Here is a 22281-nt window from a genome sequence, read left to right as displayed (position 1 = left end):
GTATTACAATAATTGTCAGGGAAAAGTAAATAATAGTTTAACCAAGACTTATTTTTCTTTTTGTCATTTACTCTTTATCATGCTTTTTAATGGAAAAAGGATGCATGTCCAGGATTTCATATTTTTGTAAAAATATAAAATAACCATGATGGAAGTATAAATACATAGTAATAACTCAACTATATATAGGTTCATAACATAAAAGTTTGCATGCCAGTCATTGAACCCTGTCATTTGTTAGATAACAACTTGTTTGGAGTCTCTTTACATTTTTACATTTATATGATGAATAAATTACGAATGATAATTGAGGGCATATTTCGTGCCTGGCAATTTGACTACTTCAAATGAAAGTAAAGTTTATATTGTGCAGTTATTATCAACTTTGAGTAATGCACATGTAATAAGAAATACTCTTTATAATACAGTGTTTCAGGAAATTTCTTGAATAGCACCACCTGATTTCAGCAACTTTTAGACTTGGACAGTTTTTCTTTTAAATAAATACAAGCTCAGAGTAATCATACTGCACAGTTCCAGGTAACATCTGGAACCCTAAGCAGAGGCGTTGTGAACCAGCCAACTTTCAGGAGTAACAAACCTAACAACGGCATAAGGAATAAAATAATAATTTCTCTTGAAATTGTTTTCATAGCTTTAATATTGTTCATTTTTATTCTTTATTGGCCATTTTTGGCATACTATTTAGAAGTTTGTAGAGATATTTGAAAGAAGAATAAGTAAGTTGGTACAGTAAAGGGGGAAGTTATTAGATATAAGTAGAAAGATTAGAAACATGGAAATAACAATGAAATATACATCAAGATAATTAGGATAGGATGATATAAGAAGAAAATTAAAGAAATATAATGGGATGTGGGTTTGCTTTTGAAGAAAAGGGCAAATGTAATAATAGGGGATTGATAAGACAAAAGAGTATAGTTTATAGTGTCCTTGTCCCAATTCATATTTATTTTTAGTTACTAAAATAAATTTTCTTCAGCAAAAGCTCATTTGAAATATTTGACTTAAACCTGTAAAAAGAAAAGGAAAGAAAATAAATCAATAAGGAAGGCAATTTTTGTGGAGCAAGGCCATAGTAGTATAGAACCTGTTTATATATTTCTGTGGAAGCTTTGATTTTGATTTGATATTCTTCCGAGAGAAAAAGTGAAGGTACTACTTATACTTATGTCAACTGTCACAAGAGCTGCTCACATTTCTTTACTCAAAATGAAAGAGTGAGTCTTAAACATTACCTATTTATAAATACATAATATCATATTTTTAAACATTTTAACTTTTCAGTATATTAACAAGTTAATGCTTGTCTGTTGGAAAATTAGATTCTTTTGCTAAACCTAAAATTTTTTTGTAATTTTGTAGAATATTAATCTGTGAGAATACACATTTATCATAATTGAACATGTAGATTGTTTTTTCCTCATGGATAGTATGCATGAAAAAATGTGTTTAATAGAGTTGATGTCTGAAGCTTTTATTTATTTATTTATTTATTTATTTATTTTGATGTTGACAAAATGCAGGTAATGTGAGAATCAGATCTGTGTATTATTTCCTATACTTAAATTGATGACAGATTTTTAGTATGTGATTTTGGTATAATATTTGGTTAGGTATTTAATGTTTAACTGATCCCACTTCTATGAATTTTCAAATTTAAAGCTATTTTGCTTAGATTTTTAAACATAAATGATTGACATTGATATTAATTTAGAGCTATCTTTTAAACATTTTAATTTTCTATTGAATATTGCATTAATAAGTTATTAGAATATTTTGGCTAAAAGCAATGCAGCAATGTTTTCTTGTATTATTTTAGTAATGGACTTTAGTTTTTCCAGAAGATTTAGTACTTCCAGATGCTATCTATTTTGTATATATTAAGTATAATTTATACATTAGCATATTCTGAATAGGCTAATAGTTTTGAATTTGAAGTTTAATATTAAGCACAAGAACTGGTAAATTTGTAGTTTCTTGTAATAATAGTGTTATTTCCAGTTCCCTAATTAGTATTTGATTAAGAATACTTTTCATTTGTTTTAGTACTAGCATTTATCAGTATTTTTACCTAACTTGGTATTAAGTAAAATTTGTAGAAGAGAATTGATAATTTTAAAACATTTTAAATAGGATTCTACTTTTATTCAATTGTGTTGTTTTATTTCACCAACAGTATTTTGTGTTCATTCATTGTTCAAAAGCACCGACATTTTCCTCAGGATTTATGGCCATTTACACTGACTGTTTCCATGACAACAGGTTTTCTCATGCATGCTTCCAGATGATTTTTAAAAATTAGATTCCTTATTTTAATATGTTAATAATGTTTAAAAAGTATTGCTAATTGGTAAATCGTGTATTCCTGCTTTTTTTCAAAGAATTAAATTTAATACCAACTGTAATGTTTAAGACTTTTTTTATACCATCTTATTTCTAGAAAATTACTCACTTTGTGTAATTTTTCTAACAAATTCCTTAAATAAAAATCTTTAGATTGAATATCCTTCATTAGACTTTACCGGAAGGAATTTGAACCTGTTATATTTTAAAACATAAAAATGTCCTTCTTACTAAATGCTAAATCACTATTGTAAGAACATTGTGGGATCATTTTCTGTTAATTGTTAAAATAGAGAAGACAAAGTGCAACAAAGCATTTCATAAAGTTCCTAATGTCCTTTATTGGTTTTACAGATAGAAAGTTTAGACCAATCTGTAATGGTTAACCTGTATATACTTTTTTAGATGTTTAAATGAGTAGACATTACATTAAATATTAGATATTTTAAAAGTATCTTTTATACACTTGAAAATTAGTTGTTGGTAAAAGTAGCCTTAAAGGAGAAAGTATAAATCATTTTGTATTTAACACAAGATAATTATACTTAAAAATTTAATTGATTATTTTCTGTATGGTAAGTAAATTGGAAATAGTATATTTGATGTCTCTTCAAATAAAATCTACTTATAAGAACTACATACACATATTTTTCTGCTTCATAAATCATGACATATCTACAGAAATTGAAACCACAATTTGAAGAACTTGGCTATTGTATAAATTCGTTTATTATGTCATACTCATTGTGTGCATACTGTAGCTCTTTATAATATTTAGTCTTCAATATGGATGTTATGGTTAAGCAATATGATGAAGGCTGACTAAGGGATCTTTTATATAATTAGTATTGCGTAGTTGAAAGCACTGAGCTGAGAATTTAATAATTTAATTGTCTTAATTCATGCTATTTATTTTCACTTTAAAAAATGTCATTATCTATGTAATTTATCCCCTGTATAAATATTCATGATGCTTATATGTCGAGATATGCTAATTACCTGTATTTATTTTGCTTATCTGATAGTAGTTATGGTGAATGACATATGGTGGGAGGCAAAATTTGCATTGCCTTGTGCAACTTTTTCATGATTTCTGAGCAAAAGTAGTCATTTGCTGTTGAAATAACTAATTATTGAATGCAAAAATTAGCTTCATTTAGAAACTGAGTACAGATGATACTTTGGTTGGTGGCAACCAGTGAATTTCAGGAAATACCGCAGAGATGAGAACTCAGAATTTGCACAAATGGCTATGCATTATGTCATGAATTGTATGCAAAATATTGTCTGATTGTAAACGTCTTTATTTTTTTATTTTAGTTTTTCATTTACAAAAATATTAGGCATGTTTTCCTTTGTAGCTTTATATTTTCCTTGCTGTTTCCTATATCCTAATTAAAAGTGTCACTTATGTTTTCACAATCCTCTAAAGCAAAGGTTCTTAACCCTTCGTCTGTGAAAAATTACATCTTTGTTTTCGTTAACCTCTCTCTGAAATTTAGGATTTCTGTCAATTATGAATATACTTCACAAACCACAATATTATTCGTGGTATCTATGACATTGCCACCAATAGAAATCACCGATATTTTGATATCATATTACAATTTTAAAGACAACTTGAAATGAATGTGGTTCTGTCTCAATAAAGCTTTATTCACAAAACCAGGCAGCGAGCTGGGTTTGGCCTGTCACTCCTGTTTTAGACTATTCCCTCGGAGTTGCCTTCTCCCCTTGGGTCCAATTTTTACTTCTTGCTCCTTTATAGTTAAAAGTGCTTCTGTGCAAAAGTATGAAAAGCATTTCTAAATAATTCAAATAATAGGACTCACTTTGCTTATTAGCTCATAAACTTGACCTTAAAAGCAGTTTCTAAAAGAAGCTGTAACTAAATATTTTGTGTACTCCCAGAATAAAGTAGCAGCCCAGTGAGACAGATTTGAAGAAAAATATCTATTCAGATGTTAAGGTTTGGAGTATTATTTTAAAAATGTCTTTACCTTGTATGTATAGCAGTATTTCCCAGAATCTAGTCTGTGGAGCAGTAGTTGGAACAGAATGAGACCCTCTATGAAAAGGTACTCTATAGTCAAGCAAGTTTGAAAAATGCTAGATACTGTAGTTCCCCCAAGAATTCGTGATGTGCATTACTGAATTAAATGTTCAGAGAGCCAAAAAAAATTCTATTTAATGATGTTTAGACCTGTATTTCCCATGCTTCCTAGACTGCTAGACTATGAAAGCCTCTGTCAATCAAAGTCTTAGTCTTTCTCTTGCTTCTTCCCTTCCTCTCTCTCGCCTTTTCCCTCTTCCTCTCTCACATATACTTTAAAAACCTTTCAATATACTTGGAGAAACTCTTCCTTAAATTAGTACCCTCTCTATAAACTTAGGATGATTAAAGTCTGAGGGATGCTGAAGACGTACTCAGAATAAATTAATTATATCTTTTAGTTATTGATTGAATTCATGTGGCCAAGAAAGCAGACAAATAGGTATGGATTTTTCCCCTTAAGTAATTTCTGCTACTTCTTTAAATAATCTAAAATACCTTATTTTTTTGAGTATTAAGAATATTAATTTGGCATACTTTCTGTACATCTGAGCAACTTAGCTATGTATGTTGCACAGAATTGTAGGTATTAGAAACCATTGTGTTAGAAAGATAAAAGTAAATCCTAATGAGAAATTTTTTTTACTCATTGATTTATTCAGCAATATTTATTGAGTGTCTCAAATGTTCTGACACTGCTAGATGCTCGTTTCATAGGGCTTTGGTCTTATGGAGGACCTTATCAAGTTAATTAAAGGTGCATTTGCAACATAGTATGGTGTTTTCTTTTAGACCGTTTACTCTGAAAATGACATTCCCTTATATAATCTGTTTATTGAATCATTGAACCAATGGTAACCAGTCTGATTTGTCCACTTACAGTTATACATCAATGTGAAATGCTATTTGAAAATTATCTTGATTTAAAAAATGTAATTTTATCAAAACTGTTTATAGTCTTATTGATGAAAATGTAAAATAAGTCTATAATAACTCTGACAAGTAGTCTTATTTTATGTTTGAGTGAGCAGCAAGAAACAAAAGACTTTAAGTGAAATGCATTTAAAACCTTCATGTCTACAAGTTCATTTTGCCATTAGCTTGTTGTTCATGTTCAGATAAAGCAGTAGAATACTTCTCCTAATGCTGGCTCTTAATTTCGATTTTTTCCACTTTATCCTTAATCCATACTTTTCTTTTAAATGTTACCTCTGCTCTCCAGTATTTTCGTTTTCTTTCTGCCAAGTATATGGGAGCTTTTTAAAAGAAAAAATGTCCTTGGCCTCTATAATTTTTCTTCATTTTTTTTTTCTTCTTCTCCCCAAAGCCCCTCAGTACCTAGTTGTAGTTGTGAGTGTCTCTGGTTGTGTTATGTGGGATGCTACCTCAGCATGGCCTGATGAGCGGTGCCATGTCCAAGCCCAGGATCCGCACTGTCGAAACCCCAGGCCGCCAAAGTGGAACATGAAAACTTAACCACTTGGCCACGGGGCTGGCCCCCTCTATAATTTTTTAACTTTCCTTTTATCAATTACTTCATTTTAATCTTTACCTTTTATTTACATATATCATTTCATGTTATTAACTGAGATCCTTGGGAAGTTTCCTTGTATCCAGGAAATAATTTTTGGAAATGGGATAATCTCACTATCTTTTATTGTTTAACTCTTCATCTTATTCTAAAAACAGCAAGCAAGACTACTGAGGGAAGTTAATGGGACTATAAGTGGATTATGAGCTATTTGAGGGCAGATGCCATTATGTTCTTAGCTTCTCTTTCTTTCACGTGGTCCATAGTACGAAGTCAATAAAATAACATTCAGTGGATCAACCATAAAACTAAAATAATAAATCTTCTTTCTGTATTCTGTCTCTTTCAATGAATATTCCTGGTGCTCCCTGTTCTGGCTTCTTTACTCTTTTCCCCGTTTTCTTCCCAGGCGTCTATGTGTTCATGTTTCCTGAAGATATAGCTTCGATCCTATCCTCTCCTGTCTGTGTTGTATGCTCCTAATAAAGGCCTCTGTGCATGAATAGAAGCCTTCAACTGCCAGTACTAAAACTGTCTCTTTAATCTTCACATCTAAGGAATGTATCACATTCACAGTGGGCCCCACTAAATTTCTCCTTCTAAGTCCTTTTTCCTTCTTTGTGCTGCCTTCTGTCAACAGCATTACCACCATTCCAATTATGAAAGTTTAGAACTTTGGGGGTTAACTTTTAATCTTTCTTTTCCATTGTTTATCGTATCCAATCTATTGATAAGTTTTGACAGTTTACCTATAGAATATATTTTGCATCTGTTCTATCCCACTGGCACTAAACTTTTCATTGACTCTTACCTGAATTGTTAAATATTTTCTTACTCTCCCTCTCAGCACTCTCCACGTCTTCATGTATTTTATGCAAGTATAATGGCTATTACTCCACTCTTGCTCAAATATTTGTTTTTTCCAAATATTTGCTTTTTCAGTGTCTACCAGTAAATTCATGTCGTGTTTGAGGCTCTCTTCTTCTCTTAAAATACATCTAGGAGTATCCAAAACTTACCCCTCTTTTAAGACTCAGACTAGTTTAATGCCATATTCTGCATGAATCCTTTCTTGAGATGTCTTACGCTTTTCAAATTCTTTTCAAGATAAAGAAACGCTGTTGTGTTTATTTCATCATCGCACCAAACACAATGCCTTAGACATACTAGGTATGCAGTAAATATTTTTGAATATCTTAAGAAAGGAAAGAAGAAAGGTAACTTTTCTCCATAGCATTGTTAGAGATATAAGTATTTGATGTATTTTCCTTAAATAAAATGTATAGAACCACCTTTAAATTATGTCATGATTCTTTGCCACACATTTGATCTAATTCTAACGCTCCACTTTCATTAATACTAATTCTTAGTTCACCCTATCCTAGATGGGCTTGCTTTGCTAACCTAGACAACTTTTGTATCTTTAAACGTATATACTTTTGTAACTTTTGCTTTTTCATTTTAAAATTTGATTCAATTTTTTTAATTTAAAGATGAGTTTTTGAAAATCTTTAAATTTAAACAATTAAATCTTAAATTTCTTAAAAAGTCATCTAAGTCATTCCATTTATTTGTTCATTAAATTCTTTCCTCAGGTTTCTTTTCTATTGCAAATAATATATAGATGATTTGTAGGCACTGAATACCCTACAAGTCTTTTACTGCCTTATAATTTTCATCATCTGTATGAGAGTTCTTTCCATTGCATTGAATGTGCTTGTGTCCTTAAGTGTGCATAATATATAGTGTGTGTAGTGTGAAGTGTGCTTACGTGTGTATAATAAAAATAGGTAAAGTAGGAATAAGTGGCTTTTGTGTGTGTGTTTACAAACTCTATGTGTTATAAAAATTTCTGTTGGTTGAATCTTGGTGCTCCTCATCCCAAGTAGATATATGAGTGTTCTTTTCTTAGATCAAATCAGCAAGTAGAGCTTTTCTAACTATTGGTCTTTTTACATCATCATGAACATTTATGGGAATTGGTGACTAACCCAAGTTCGTTCTTTTATTTCTTATAAGGCCACTGGAATCAAGCTGTTCACTCTCTGACTTTCAAGGGAGAACAAACTATTTTTTTAAATACTCAGGAAAATTATATACTAAATCCTTAAGAACATTTCACTTTATGCTCAATTAAAAAAATCAAAATATTATTTTTAGAAAGAAGGAAAGAATGCTATATTCTTCTTTGTGAGAGAAACCAAACAATGACCTTGTCTCTTGCAGTCAGTGCCATATTAGTTATGAATTAAATTAATATGAACAACTATTACTATATTTATACAAAACCATCTAAACTCTCAAATGTAATAAATTGTTCCTTGTGAGTAATGGAAAATATTGGAAATCACTTAGAATACTAGAAGCTTTTATTTCTTTCCTTCCCTTTTTGATGTAATCCTTGTTAGGTTAAAGACGTGCTCTTGTTTAGGGCAGAATTTTATTCCTGTCAGTAGCTTAATTTCTTCATCAAAGGAACGGATTTTCATCACAGAAGTTTTGTGTGGTATTTTTAAGGTATAAATTTGTAATCATTATAAGGTACACATTTGTGTTTTGGTTTTGTTTTTGAATCTTATTGTTGTGGAGGTTAGTGTGACGAAGATGTGGCCATGGTGTAACGGAAAAACAGAAACTGTACTCTTGCTAAATCTGCTGGATAATTGCCTGGAATGTTAGTTTGATCCGACAAAGCAAAGAATGTAGTGATTTTAATATGAAGTGAACCAAGGCTATTTGAAAATGCCTGTTTTCAAAGGGTAGAATTCTTCAAATTCAATAAAAATAATGAAATATATTGATTAATAAAACATTTTGCAGCATTTGTTATTTTATTTATTACTTTCAAAATGTATTTTGGACAACTTCATAAAAAACTCTCTTTAAAAATTTAAATCAAGCTGGAATGGCTTTCTTTAGCCACAATACTGTAAGAAGTAGTAGCCTAACATGAGTAGAAGGCTGCATATCAGGAAACACGCTTCAATGATCAGTTCAGATCTGTTAACCACTGTGAAAAGATTTGCAGAAACCATCAGTCATGCCATTTAGAGCCTACTTTTGACAATCTGTTTTTTCAAATTAATAAAGCCTATTCCCCTGAGGTATTTTTTTTGCCATCCTCCCAGTTAAGTAGGTGTGCTCTTTATCTGAGTGTTAATTAAGTAGATTTCTTAAAGTTTGGAAATTGTGCTAAGCTCTTGTTATCATAACATGAAACAAATGTAACTTATAATAAATACTTAAGGAATTTCACATCCCTGATGTTATTCACTTTAGCACATAGCAGCCAGGATACTCTTCGGTTAAGAAATTGTAAACTGCTAGTTCAGAGATTAATCACAACATTAACTGGGAACTCTGAGGCATCCCAAATCACTGATCTATACAAATGAGCTCTTTCTTTCACTCCAAGTTATCTTTTTATCTGAATAATCTGGTCTGGATTAGTACAAAAATGATATTGAGGAAATTTCAGATCACTATTGAATGGTTAAAGAAAATTATTCCAGATTGTAATTTTATTTGGTATCAAGTATTTGATACCAAATATGATATGTTGACAGTCCTTACAGGGCAGTTATTTAGCTCTCTAACTGCAGAGGCCATTGAGGTTCAAGGTCAGCTCTAGTCAATATTTTCTCATCAATGAGGACTAGAGGACTCGTGAGAGATGAAGACTATGATTTAAATCCTGCAGTGTGGCCTTACTTTTGGTTAAGCATGAAAAGTTCTTGGACTTCCTAAGGCAAATTTTTCCTCAGATTTGTCTTACTGATGTTGAATTTACTTCCCTTTGTGAACTCCAGATCCAAGCTATTCTTCTAAGGCCTACTGGAGTGATTTTATGCTCTGAAAAATTACCTATCCTAATTCAGAAATTTCATAAATTCCTAACCTGGAAATAGTAGAGTTTATTCGTGTATTAGTATCACAGCATCGACTTGAGAATAAGATTTCTAAGAATGAAATTTGTTTTCTTAAGCAATGATAAATAACTTGGCATTCATTAGAAGGCTGTAATTATTGCAAATATTATCTTCTGTTTACTTTAACATATTCTTATCTGATAATGCTATTGATTATAATAGTTATTAATGTTCTTTGATTACTTGAGCCGATATATTTTAGATGGGCATCTATTTTTATGTACAACTGATTTTTTAAAAAATTTTTGATTTCACTGAATGTCTAATTTTTAAGATTTGTAAATATTTTAATACAAATGAAATAAGGAAAATGAGATTTTTTAAAAAGATATTTAAACTCGAGTCCTGTCTTTCTGAATAAATTATAAATTGGAATAAAATATTTGAAACACCATGTTTTAGTTATTTACAGTGGTGCCATTGTTAATATGTGTTCTGGGATAATCTCAAGAACACATGAATATTATAGGAAAATTTTAAAATGCAGATGAGCAAAGATAAAAAAATCAACTAAATCATACTGTTCAGAGATAATCACTTTTAAAATTGGTACACAGTATATTATTTCATACTTTTTTCTCATGCATATATATGTGTATATTTTATATATTTTTTTAAATAAAATGAGATTGTGCTTGGTAGAAGTGAGTTAAAGAAAACTGTTTACTGTCCAGCTCATTCATAAATTATGTATAGTTTAAACACTGTTCAGCTGTTGTTATTTCCCTCAAATATGTAATGATGTCTTAGTTCTGTGCTCATCTTTATATATGAGCTTGCCTGTTAGCCTGTCTGAATAGGATTTACTACAGGCCTTTCTTTTGTATGCCTTACTCGTTTGTTTTACCGGAGTATGTCTAGTCAGACACTCTCTGACTCTCAAGCCAGTTCCTGTCGTCACTGCTACTACCTGGGTTCAAGAGCCCATTTCTCTAGTAGTTAGCACAAGTGGAGGAAGGGAGGGTGCAAGGAATTAATTCCCTTTTCCCTTCCTACACTTGTCTCGCTCTAGCAACCTTCTCTTACATCTGTTTGCTGCCTAAGCATTTAAACGAGCCTCTGTTTTCTGTGAGTTTGGGGCTGTGTTTTATTTTTTCCATTCCTTTCACTGTCATTTGTTCATTCAGCAGTTTTTTATTGGACACTTACTGTGTATAGGGCACACTTCAAAGCACTGGGGATATAGCACTAAAAAGTCATACAAGGTCACTGCCCTTCAGGAAAGGGAAAGAACTGAACAAATAATAGCAAAAGTAAGATTTTACAAAAGCATAATGTAGTACTGGAACAAAAGGAGGTGCACGTGATGGAGAGGACCTGCTTCAGTAAGAATGACCGTCTTCCTTATTCAGGAGTTTTTCATACACTCTGGTCCAATATCTAAGATTTTGAGAGTAGGAGGGACAGGATGTTGAACTGTCACTCCTATCTTGAGCTGCGTCTACCTTTACTTAATATGCAAAACATCACTGAAAAAATTGGAAATGTTTCTTGTTAACTCAGGTTTCCATTTCTGTGTATAAATAATGTTTATAAAAAATGTGAAGCAGGGCCAGCCCAAGGGGCCTAGTGGTTAAGTTCAGCACACTGCTTCGGTGGCCTGGGTTTGATTCCTGGGCGCAGACCTGCCACTCTGTTAGCTGTTCTAGTGACCCACATACTAAAAAATAGAGGAAGATTGGCACAGATGTTAGCTCAGGGGATATCTTCCTCAGCAAAGAAAAAAAAAAAAAAAAGTAAAACAGCCCCACTACCACTTAAATGGATGCCTATTTGGAAATAAAATCTGTTGAAATTATTATGATGTCCACACATAAGCTGCTTGGTGTACTTATAGGTTATGTTGTGGACCATGAGGTAGGTAATTGACATTCGCCTGACATTAGAAAAGTTAACTGAAATTCTACAAGTGAGTCATGCATGGTATAGTACTGTTTGTAAGTAATGAGTAGATTACTACTTTTATCTGGATTTTATCTAGATTTTAAATGGCTGTGCCTTCCAGAAAGTTCTGGTTCAGAAAATTTCACGTTATGCTACCCTTTAATTTGAATATAAAGAAAAATTTACCCTCATTAAACATTGAAAAACTATTTAAAACATGTTATTAAAGAGGTACCACACTTGCTCACTCAGGGCTCTCCAGGTTTTGGTTTGACCCTGCTACCTGATTTTTTTTCATTCAATTCATCCTAAACCTTTCCATGACAGTAAATAAATGTCTTCATTGTAAATTTTGTTATGGTTTATCATGATCAATCACAATTTATTTTACCAACCTCCTGTTGTTGAACTTTAACTATTTTTTTCCCATTAGAAAAAATGCTGTGGTAAACAACTCTGTATTTGTATCTATACACTTTTCCAATTGTTTCATGTGAATTTTACATTTAAAAAAAATGAGATTACTGGGTCATAATACTTTGGATACTTGTTGCTAAATAACTGTCCAGAAATAGTATGCCAACCTATAATTCAGCAGGATTACACTAGAGTACCCATTTCTACATATCCGTACCAAACCTGGATAATTATTTGCCAGTCATACCTATATAGTGGTATGTGATTGTTGTTTGATTTGCTTTTTCAATGCAATGAACTTAAATATTTTTGCATTTACTTATTATCAGTCCTTCCTCACTCCTTCCCTTCCTTTGGCTTCCCTTTCTTTCTTTGGTGTGATCATGACTTGAGGGTAAGTGTGCCTGTGTGTGAGTGTGCAAGTATTTCGTTTACAAGAGAGTGAGTGAAATGGGCATTTATACACGTCTGATTTTTTTTTTGGATTGATGTTTGTCTTTTCCTTAAAGATTTTTAAAGCACTTCATATTTTAAGGTATAGGTGCTAGATCTCAATCTAGCTTTTATCACGTGTTGTGTATTTCCCCAGTTTGATCTTGTTGTTTGTTTGGGATCTACACAAGTAATAAATTATATGTTAGTTAGACTGTTTTGGAGAGCCTGTGTGGAAACAGGGACCGTATGCATTATTGATGGGAGACTAAGGGAGGCTAAGCAGACATCGCAGGAAATACGGTTTATGATCCTTGATTGATCTCCAATTAGGGGGAAAACAGCTGGGAAGAACATTGTTGAACATAGCACTTTATATAGAGCTAAATGATTTATCTTGGGATTCTAAAACATCGTTGTAAGAACTAGAAGCACAAAACTTTAACACAGTATTATCATTGTACATATCAAATTTCAAGTAAGGTGAGATGATGAAGGTTTTTTAGAGTTTACAAGGAAAGTTATAGTTGTCAGAACTGTATGACATTTAATTTACAAAATATAATTGTTCATATTTGAACTTGGCTGCACAGGAAATTTTTAAATGAGCCAACACATCCTTAACTCTCTAGTTTCTGCAATATAGTTAGCTGTAGTATTTTTTGTTTTAATTTCTGGAAACATTATTTTTAAAGTCAGTTATATGCATAACCTGTAATAGAATTTACATTTTCATGTAAGTCAGGCTATAAATACATGTCTTCTCTTGAAAATATGGTCTTAGCAAGTTAAAAAAAAAATCTAATACTGTGTAATGCTGACTACTGTATACTTAAATACAATGACAAAGAGTAGAAAATGGATTTAGTTTTTTTACTTTACTATGGCTTTAAAGCTGGGATGATTACTTGCAAATGAACAGCTGCATCTTTAGCACCACAGGCTTAAATTAAGGTCCCAAAGTCCCATAGGTTTTACATTCCATGACATGTTAGCAAGAAACTTACAAATATAGAAAGGCTCATGTTCTAAGATGGAACACAATCCATATAATATCCATGATTAGTAAAGCAAATAAAATTCAGTCCAACAGCAGGCTCTGTAAAAGAGATGCAAAATGATGAAAGAAGAAAAGGAAGAAGGAACTAGTTGGTTTCTGTTAAAGTTGAATAACAGTAAAAACAAACTATTTTCATCATATTAGCAGTATTAAAGGAATTGATTTTCTTGATTCTCTTTCTCTGAGCTGCTAATGTAATTGCTTTAAATTTCTCATATTGTTTTAATCTGAAATATTTTCAAGTAGCCCTTGCTGAAACTATTTCTTGCAGAACTTCTAAACGATGTGAGCTTTTTCCTCATTTTCATTTTCATAAATAAGAAATATGTGAAAACAATAAATACTTTGAATTCATAATAAATAAGTACTTCAAATTAAGATTTGGTTATATTAATAGGTGAAAAGTCTTAAAAGAGCATAGTGAATATTTTGTTTTACTCAAAATAATTATTAAACTTTAAAATTTCTTATATCAAATACAATTTCAGTTTTGCTAGAGGTTTACTGAAGCTGAAAATGAAGAACTCTCAGTACGAAAAGGATAATAATACCTTGATTCTTTGCCAATAATTCCTGTGTCTTTTTCACAATAAAATAGTAATTAAAAAATTAACTTCCTGGCTGTATTAATAGGAAGCTAGAATAATCTGGGCATTCTTTCCTTATACTTGAAATTATGTCAAAATTCAAAGCAAAACTGTTGATTGCTTCAGTTAAGCATACTTCCAGTGAATTTTTCATTAAAAAGATAATCATAATAGTTGGCATGCATCGACCATTGATATTGTGTACCGTACACGCACATGTATTTGCGTACTGGATTTCATGTCTGCTCATATGCAATTAAGTCAACATCCAGCCCCTCCTCCCAGCACGTGCACAACTTTCTCCCATTATGTGTCCTCTTTATTGTCTGTGACCCCAGATATACCAGCAAAATAAGAGTGGTGTATCTTAGCCGTCTCAAGACAGTGGTAATGGAGATTATTTTCAACCTTAAGGTGGTATTATATCTTCCTTTTTTAACATCTTGGCTTTATGTTCTACAAATAGTAATGAATTGCTACCTTTTTAAAATTGTAAGGTGAGTACTTCGAATATAAATTTGATTTGTGACATTTTAGTTTTGGAGAGGGTGTTTTACAAAATAGTGCTTGTTTTGGCAGTATGTTAATAGATTTTACATGAAAAAAGGTGGCATAGATAAATAAATTTATTTATAAAAAAGTTAAATGAGCTTCTTTATTGTAGGACTTCATATTTTTAATATGTTGATATTCACTGTCAGTCATTCAGATAGGAGGATATTATATACAGTGTGCAGTTTTTCCCCTCAAAAGTATTTGACCAGAGAGTCCTTTTTTCGTGGAGCATATTGTAGGGCAAGTGTTATGTAAAATATACTTAGAGAAGTGCTAGACGAGCATTTGGGGGTTTTAATACTGTTAAAAAACTCTTACATCTTTTTCTTCAGCTTATCTTAAAACAGAGTGATTGTATAATACAGTTGTCTTATTTCTTTTAAGAAATACTTCTCTCAATTCCTAAATTTTCTTAAAGTGGCAACTTCAAAACTTTTACCAATGTGGTCATATTATTCAACTCATAATAATACCTGTTTTTCTTGTAAATACTCTGTATGATCTGGGTTCTTCCTATCGTTCCATCTTCATCTCTTTCTGTATTCCCCTTGAACTTTTTTCCCAGCTGTACAGAACTACTTACGTAGGACATTGTGGTTCTGACAGATCTTTTTTTCCTCAAAGTTCCTTACCTTTCCACATGGAGTTCTCTCTTCCTGGAATGTCCTTTTCTTACTCCACATCTGCTGATTAATATTTGCTTCATATGATTTAGGACTCAGGGTAAGTGTGACCCACTCAGTAAAGCTTTATTGAGCTAATACCTGCTGTCTGTTTATACATCCATTCAGTCAGTTATTAAATCATAAATATTTATTAAGTATTTGACACACATACACTTGTATGTCAACATGCTGTGGGTTTAAGGATGAACACTATAAACATATATACAAAGAACTTACATTCTTGTGAGCTAGATGGGCTAGTGAATAGTCAACTATAATAATCCATGGTAATTGCTACTATGGGGAAATACAGAATGCTGTGGGTACACATAGGAAAAGCTGTAGAAACTAGGTAATACTTTGTGAAACTGATAACTGGCCAGAGATTTGAAAGAGAAGTAGGAGTTACTGAGGTAAAAGGATGAGTGTGAGCATAGCATCTAAGAAAAGAGTTAAAAACAGAGTTGGACCTACATGAAAATGGATGGAATTACTAGGGAGATAGTCAAGCAGACATTGATAATTATGTGGTTTAGTAGATCTATAGTATTACCAGGTGCTGTAGTTTTACCAAATACTATGGCTTTGAGGACTCTAGGTTCTGAACTTTGAGACTGTTGGAATGGGCTCTGGCTAATAAGGTGGTGTTCTGCTATGTTCATAACACTTTATAAGTCACACATATTGAATTTGTTTCTCCAAACCAGAGCCATTTAACTGTACAATAGACAGGAAGCTTCCCCTGGATTTCCATAAAAGAGTAAATTTTGCACAAGCTTAGACTAGATTAGGTGTATACACTTCTTCTGCTAACATGATATTTACTTCTGATAGCTGGAACAAAGGAGTGCTTAGAGTCCATGTAGATGTTCTCCAGACTAAGAGGAGTCAAAGTCCTTGTAAATTTTTTTGCAGGCTACACACTGATTTTACCCATGGAGTTTTTGTGTCACTTTATTATTGTCCTCTCCTGAGTTGCACATAAGGAATAGTAGCCTGTAGCTTAAAAGTTTCCTGTCAATGGGGGTTTCACTCCTGCATTGTTAAAAATTAGACACAGAAGAAAAACCAATTTGCTATGTCTTACACATTCATATTGTTTTATGCATAGTTTTAGTTTTTTATTCTCTAATTTCAAATATGCTCAAACAATTTATAAGACTGGGGGTAAATTTCCAAAATGTTTATTCCTTTTAAATCAGTTCACAGAAATTTCCTTACAATATTCCCAGGGTCAACCTTTCAGGCTTCTTTTATAGGTCTTGTTTAGAAATAAAACTCTTCATACAGTTTTCAGACAAATTCACTCTTAATGTCAAATTTGTGTTGTATTCATTTATGTTTTTGTGATATTTCAGCTTAGTAATATACTGTAACTGCTTGACTTAATAGTAGGAAAAGACTAGGGAGGGTTTTACTCCAGATAAAATTATTTTACTATTATGGTAATGTGGCGTTTATTTTATTTTCAGAATATTTTGGTTGATTATAGATGTTTATAAAATAATAACTATTAGAGACTCATTGAGTAAATAAATAATGTTTTCATGTCCTTTTAGAAATATCCCATATTAACATTTTCTTTTTCACCTATTAAGTAGAGGCAAACTCTATTTAAAGTCATGTATTTTAGAATTTTTACATAGAAATGGGCATGATCAATATATTAAAGCTTTGATTTAGTTCTAATGTAATATGGGAGAATTTGATCAAATAGTTGATAAGAGACATTTGTTTTCTTAACATTGTGTTGTTACTGGCATTCCAGTAGATGCCCAATCTAAAATGTCATGCTTTGCTCTGCAGCAGTATTGTAAGAAAGCCTTAATTTGCGATCAGGATTTGACATTTTATCATTAGGATGATTAAATTTAGTTAGGAAGTTTCAGCTGTACTCCTTCCTTGGCCAGTGTAGGGAATTGGGTTATTTGGATCTTTTTCCCTGGGAAAACCCTTTGTAAAAAATTATTTTATGGAATTTCTTGTACCTTAGAAGGAGTAATCAGAAGATAGTTGGATAAGAGGGCATTGAGCTAAGCTCCCATCCCTGGTTGTATCTAAAAGGATAGGTGGAAAGAACTTAATCTTTTGAAATAGAAATGTATGGTGGATATATTCATTAGTAGATTTTAGTAGGAAACATTGTGTGATAATGTTCCTTGCTATATAGAAAATAGTCTAATAATGGTCCTTGCTTTACCTGGTGTCATTGATAGCTCATCTGTTTAATACTTCTCTCTGTATATATTTTCTCTTTTCTTTTGACATTTATGGTAGATTTTAATGTAATCTGGATTAACAAAATCTTATTGTAGTGTGGCTCATCCAAGGCCATAGTTTTAATTCATTAAATGAATAATTCTTTATTAACAGTCTGCTAAGTACTGGGCTAGGGGTACAGCTGTGAACAAAGCAGTCAAGGTTTCTGCCCTCTTGGACTTTTTATTGTAGTGGGGAGAGACAAACAATGAAGTAAATAAATTATAACAACCAAGAATTTCAGAAAGTGATATGAGTTGTGGCGAAAGTAAAGAAGAGAATGAAGTGTTAGATAGTGATTGACAGTAGGCTATTTTATGGTTGTTAAGGAAGACTTCTCTGATGAGGTATCACTGAGCCAAGGTCTTAATGATGAGAAATGGGCTGCTCTGGGAAAAGCCAGAGGAAAAGTGCTGCTAGGATAGAGATTGGTAGGAAAAAAAGGCCTGAGGGAGAACAAGCTTGGCATGTTCAAGCAACTGAAAAAGACCCAGATCCCTGGAGTGAAGAAAAAGAGAGGGAGAGTAGTATGAGATGAGGACTCAGAACTAAGTAGAGGCCAAATCATGATGGATTTTGAAAGTGAGAGTAAAGGATTTAGGTTTAACTCTAAGATAAGAATACGTTATTTTTAAACAGGTAAATTACATGTGATTTGCATGTTCAAGAAATTACTTTGAGCAAAGAGTGGATTGTAGAGGTGCAAGAAGTGAAGCAGGCTACTGTAATGGTCCTGTTTAGAGAAAATGATGGCTTGGACCAAGGAGGGATCAGGAGAGAGAGAGTGAATTAATTCATAATATACTTTTATGGTATTTACAACTGTGGAACTAAATTAGTTGTCCTAGGAAGAGAGTAGCAACAAGAAAGCCAAAGGAAGAAAGTGTTACCAAAGGAGGAAAAGCTTAACTGAGGCTACTACATGGAGAGGAAAGGTTAAATGCCGTAATACTATACCACTGCTGTTTTTCTTCATTGCTGTTATTTACCAGTATCCCTATTATCTGCCTTGTTGCCTGAAAAGTTTAGCATCTAATTTATTGTCTACCTCTATATCTATACTCCTTTTTGGCCTTTGCTTTCAAAAACTTTGAAGGAAAAAGAAGTCATGGCAAAGAGAGCAAAGGAGTGGCAAAGTGGAGCAAGGAAAATATACAGTTTGTGGCCCTAAGTAACCTGGGTTTTGAGAGAAAAAAAAACTTCACCAGTTGAGAGGGCTCCATGCTATGTAAAGAGCTAAAGAAACAGCCAAATTTTATCAAGGGGTGAAACTAAAAGGAACATTCATAAAAGAGGTTTGGGATATGGAGCATATGTTGAAACTGAGATAACAGAGGGCACAATGAAGAGGTTTAGAAGGGCAGAGAAGGGTAGGGAATTGGATCGGATTCAGAGAACCAGAAAAGACAATGAGCATAAGACTCTGATAATGATGAGCATGACTCAGATGACTGGCGAGATTTAGACTTCTGCTGGTAACGTAGATAGCCAGGAATATAAGGAATGGTAGTGTCTTATAGAAAGATGAGTGTTAAAGTTAGAGTCCAGCTTATTATTTTAAAGTTCTGATACCACTGACCTTTCTTTTCTGCTCCTTAAAATGATGTGGTGGTCTTTGATGGGGGAGGAGCAGATAGTGAGAAACTGAGGTATTATGGTAGCTGTTGGTCAGGAGAAGAGTTGACTCCAACTAACTGAAGGATACTCAAGGACTTACTCACAGGGGCAGGTTAGTGAGTGAGGGCAGGTGGCCAGAAACTGCACAAAGAGGATAGGAAACTAAAGACCCAAAGATCCCTTCTAAAGGAAAGGAAGCCAGAGGATGACAGAGAGCCAGTCATCTGTCCTCAGGTGGATCAGAGGCCAGTGGGTGACCGGCTGTCCAAGGATCTGCCTTCAAGTGGATTAGAAGTCCAGAGGACTGTCCAGAGGGTCAGGAGGTTTAAGCCCATGGAGAGTTAGGTATTCCTCTAACTGCATGAATATATCTGACAGGGAAACTCTCTTACATCGAGGTGACATCTAGCCTGGAATTCCTCCAGTTGACAGGCCTTATCCATAACATTTTAATAATTCAGAATAACAGTGACAAAGATAGGAGAGAGGCTTATATGAAACAAGAATTAGAATTACAGAAAATTATTAAATAGTTTTGCCATTTTCGGAGGCATACATTTTTAAAACTGAGTGTGATGAGTAAGTCAATTAAGTTTAGTTTGTGATCACAGAAACTTATCTAAACAGTACCTACCTGTGTGGAGCTGTAGTTGAAGCGTTGTTAGATATATTATCTATTTTCATATCTCACCTTCAGCTCCTATAACTCTAACATATTCTGATATTCTTGAGTTTATAATTCTTTAATACTTGATGTTGAAAAAAAGGAAGTGATAAAATACTGCATTGTCTTTCCACGTCAAAGAATACAAGAATAATTTTTAGCAAGTGAGTTAAGAACTTTGAAGAACTTCTGAACCTCACCTTCAGCCCCAAAGTTGTATTTTTCTCTAAATATATTGTGGCATGCTGAAGCTATTTATTTAAACAAGATATTTTGCTACTTGTTCTCATCGTCATGATCCTAGCAAAACTATAATGCACAGGGAGAGTGTAGATTACCGAGATGTATTAGTGGTAGGTTTGTATTTTCTTTCTTGATAAAATGTTGTCATTTTTTTTTCAACCTGTTAAAGGGCATTTATGGAACCCGCAGCTAACATTACATTCAATAGTGAAACACTGACAGCTTCCCCCCTAAGATCAAGAACAAGACAAGGATGCCTGCTTTCACCACTCCTAGTTAACGCTGTACTGGTAGTTCTAGCTAGAATAATTGAACAGAGAAAATTTTAAAAAGGCATCCAAGTTGGAAAAAAAGAAGTAAAACTACCTCTATTCACAGATGACATAATGCCGTATATAGTAAACCCCAAAGAATCTAAAACTATTAGAGCTAATAAACAAATTCAGCAGAGCTGTAGAGTGTAAGATCGACACTCAAAGATCAGTGTGTTTCTGTACACCAGCAATGAACAATCCCAAAAGGAAATTTAAAAAGTTTCACTTGTGAGGCCGGCCCAGTGCTGTAGTGGTTAAGTTCACATGCTCCACTCCAGCAGCCTGGGGACCTAGCACCGCTTGTCCAGCCATGCTGTGGCAGCATCCTACATAAGATAGAGGAAGATTGGCACAGATGTTAGCTCAGCAACAATCTTCCTCAAGCAAAAACAGGAAGATTGGCAACAGATGTTAGCTCAGGGCCAATCTTCCTCACCAAACAAAAAGGTTCCTTTACAATAGCGTCTAAAAGAATGGAATACCTAGAAATAAACTTAACCAAGGAGATGAAAGAATAAAGACCTAAATAAATGGAAAAGCATCCAATGTTCATGGGTTGAAAGACTTAATATTGTTAAGATGCCAGTACTATGCAAAGCAATTTACGGATTCTGTTAAATCTCTACTAAAATTCCAACAGCCTTTTTTTCATAAATGGAAAACCCAGTCCTCAAATTCATACGGAATTGCGAGGAGCCCTGAATAGCCAAAACAATCTTGAACTAGAACAAAGTTCGGGATTCACACTTCCTGATTCCAAAAATAACTCTGAAGCTACTGTAATCAAAACAATGTAGTATTCACATAAGGATAGACATGTAGACCAATGGAATATAATTGAGAGTCCAGAAATAAACCCATATATCTGAAGGCATTTGCGAATCGTATATATGATAAGGCTTTAATATCTAGATTATATGAAGAACTCCTAAAACTCAACAACAAAAAGACAACCAAATTGAAAACTAGGCAAAGAGTGTGAATAGACATTTCCCACAGAAAATATACAAATAGTCAACAAACAATGAAAAGATACTCATCATTAGTTGTTAGGGGAATGCAAATAAAAATTATAATGAGCAATCACCTCACACTCATTGGGATGGCTGTTATCAAAAAACCCCAAATAACAAGCATTAGTGAGGAGGTGGAGACATTGGAACCCTTGTACATTGATGGTGGGAGTATAAAATTGTGCAGCTGTTGTAGAAAACAGTTTAGCTGTTCCTAAAAAAGCTACATACAGAATTACCATATTATTCAGCAGTTCCACTCCTTAGTATATACCCAAAAGAAGTGAAAACAGGGACTTAAGCAGATCCCTTGGATAGTAATGTTTTTGCACCATTATTCACAAGAGCCACAAGGTGGAAACAACCCAAGTGTCCGTGAACAGATGAATGGATAGACAAAATGTGGTACAGATCTTCCTCAACTTACAATGGGGTCATCGTTGTTGTCAGTACCATCAAGTCGATTCAGACTCCTGGCTACCCTGTGTACAGCAGAGCAGAACCCTGCCAAATCTTTTTGTGCCATCCTCTCACCTTCTGGCACTGTATCAGACAATGCTCTGCTGCTATTCATGTGGTTTTCGTGGCCTTATTTTTGGAAATGGGTAGCCAGGTCCTTCTTCCTAGTCTGTCTTATTCTGGAAGCTCTGCTGTCTACCATAGGTGACCCTGTTGGTATTGGAAATACCAG

The 22281-nt window shown here is 33.2% G+C and overlaps 1 protein-coding gene across 5 annotated transcripts in view; it reads left to right on the top strand.

Annotated features, from left to right (window-relative positions):
* Window positions 1–22281, top strand: part of NOVA1 (NOVA alternative splicing regulator 1) — a 149353-nt gene that overhangs the window by 81126 nt on the left and 45946 nt on the right. The gene's annotated exons all lie outside the window — the stretch shown is intronic.

The sequence above is a fragment of the Equus asinus genome, chromosome 2 (assembly GCF_041296235.1).
Source record: "Equus asinus isolate D_3611 breed Donkey chromosome 2, EquAss-T2T_v2, whole genome shotgun sequence".
NCBI lineage: Eukaryota > Metazoa > Chordata > Mammalia > Perissodactyla > Equidae > Equus > Equus asinus.
Note: the sequence above shows the minus strand (reverse complement) of the source record. Positions and strands in the feature narration are given on the sequence as shown.